General features: G+C 45.5%; 1 pseudogene across 1 annotated transcript; it reads left to right on the forward strand.

Annotated features, from left to right (window-relative positions):
* Positions 1-747: 747 nt before the first annotated feature.
* On the forward strand, positions 748-1,464 carry LOC116545718 (annotated as a pseudogene). The gene has a single exon (XR_004266416.1). The product of XR_004266416.1 is annotated as a 60S ribosomal protein L10a pseudogene (transcript).
* The last annotated feature ends 850 nt before the right edge of the window (positions 1,465-2,314 follow it).

Raw genomic sequence — 2,314 nt, forward strand, 5'->3', positions numbered from 1 at the left:
CTGCCCCCCATGCTTCCAGCTGTCCCACCTTTTCAGACAAAACCAAGGTACATGTACTGACCGAAGCCTTATGTCTTCCTAAAATGCATAAAAGCAAGCTGTACCCCAACTACTTTGGACACATATTAGAACCTCCTGAGTTTGTGTCATGGGCATGTCCTTAACCTTGTCAAAATAAACTTCTAAGTTGACTGAGACAGGTCTCAGATACATTTTGGTTTACAAACCCATAAACAAAGCCTGTCTGCTCTTTCTTCTTGAACACCCAACCTCTGATCATAGTTCACCATTCCAACCCTAACCCTGGACATCACCCTCCCCATCACAATCCTAGACTGCCCCTGGGTCTACCTGTTTCCACTCTTACTGTGTATACTCTCAATTCCATTCCAACCTCATTTCTTATTAGTCTCCCCATGACTCCCTCTGCTCCAGTCAAACAGCCTACCTACCTCAGGGCCTCTGCAGTTGCCATCTCCTCCTTCTGCTGATTCTCTCATTCCCTTCCGATTCCTGCTCAAATTTCCCTGAAGAAATTAACCTCTCCTGACCACTGCAGATGTGCAACAAGCCAATAAGCCTCCTCCAAACCTGCCATCACTCTCCAGCCCCTTATTCTGCTTTATTCTTCCATGTATGTATCACGGCCTGACAGGTGTGCACACACACACAAACACATATACATGCCATAAAAATTTTCTGAGCTGTTTCCACCACTCCCCTCTATGCTATAAGAACCTGAATGCTGCTCTTTTCCGGTTAGCGTGGTAGGAGAAGCCATGAGCAGCAAAGTCTCTAGTGACACCCTGTACGAGGCGGTGCGGGAAGTCCTGCACGGGAACCAGCGCAAGTGCCGCAAGTTCCTGGAGACGGTGGAGTTGCAGATTAGTTTGAAGAACTATGACCCCCAGAAGGACAAGCGTTTCTCGGGCACTCGTCAGGCTTAAGTCCACTCCTCGCCCCAAGTTCTCCGTGTGTGTCCTGGGGGACCAGCAGCACTGTGACGAGGCCAAGGCCGTGGATATCCCCCACATGGACATCGAGGCGCTGAAAAAACTCAACAAGAATAAAAAACTGGTCAAGAAGCTGGCCAAGAAGTATGATGCATTTTTGGCCTCAGAGTCTCTGATCAAGCAGATTCCACGAATCCTCGGCCCAGGCATAAATAAGGCGGGAAAGTTCCCCTCCCTGCTCACACACAATGAAAACATGGTGGCCAAAGTGGATGAGGTGAAGTCCACGATCAAGTTCCAAATGAAGAAGGTGTTATGTCTGGCTGTGGCTGTTGGTCACGTGAAGGTGACAGACGATGAGCTTGTGTAGAACATTCACCTGGCTGTCAATTTCTTGGTGTCATTGCTCAAGAAAAACTGGCAGAATGTCCGGGCCTTATATATCAAGAGCACCATGGGCAAGCCCCAGCGCCTACATTAAGGCACATTTGAATAAATTCTATTACCAGTCGAAAAAAAAGAACCTGAATGCTGTCTATTTTCCTCCCCATTGTATCCGCAGCACCTTACAACAATGCCTGGAACACAAGCGCTCAAAAATATTGGTCACTGAATGATGAGAAAGAAGACAGGGAGACAAAGAGAGAAAGGGAAAATGGGGAAAAGGGAAGGGGAGAGACATAAAACCTACAGGTCTGACTTGACTTCATGAAAAAATAATGATAGCTTATTCAAAGCTCAATAACCAAAAATGCAATGTAGTTTAAAAAACTAATTCTCCATTGAAACTGTATTGACAGATGCATAGTTTCAAACTAAGACAGGTATCTGTCCCACCTCCTTTTACCAGGGTCAAGACACAATTAGTCTGTGGTGTTATGTTAAGGTCGCAGTGTTTTAAATATGTATTAATAATGTATGGTTTGTCCAAAGAATGTCGACCCACATCTTAAGGAGGCATCTGGAAAATACAGTTTAGAAAGTGAGATGTTTTACTGGAAAAGAAATAACATCATCCCCGTACTCAAAGAGTTTGCATATGAAATAAAAGTCAAAACAAATACTGGGGAATGGCCATTCTGGGAGGTTGCTTCGTTCTAAATGAGAAAGTACTTCATAATAATTAGAACTGCCTAGGCTGGGCTCAGTAGCTCAAACCTATAATCCCAGCACTTTGGGAGGCTGAGGCAGGAGGATCACCTGAGCCCAGGAGCTTGACACCAGCTTTGGCAATATGGAGAAACCCTGTCTCTATTAAGAAAAGAAAAAAAAATACAAAAAATTAGCCGGGCCTGGTGGCACAGGCCTGTAGTCCCAGCTATTTAGGAGGCAGAGGTGGGAGGATCATCTGAACCCAGGAA

This window comes from Sapajus apella, unplaced genomic scaffold (assembly GCF_009761245.1).
Source record: "Sapajus apella isolate SASKATOON/1434 unplaced genomic scaffold, GSC_monkey_1.0 scaffold345, whole genome shotgun sequence".
In the NCBI taxonomy this organism is placed as follows: Eukaryota; Metazoa; Chordata; class Mammalia; order Primates; family Cebidae; genus Sapajus; species Sapajus apella.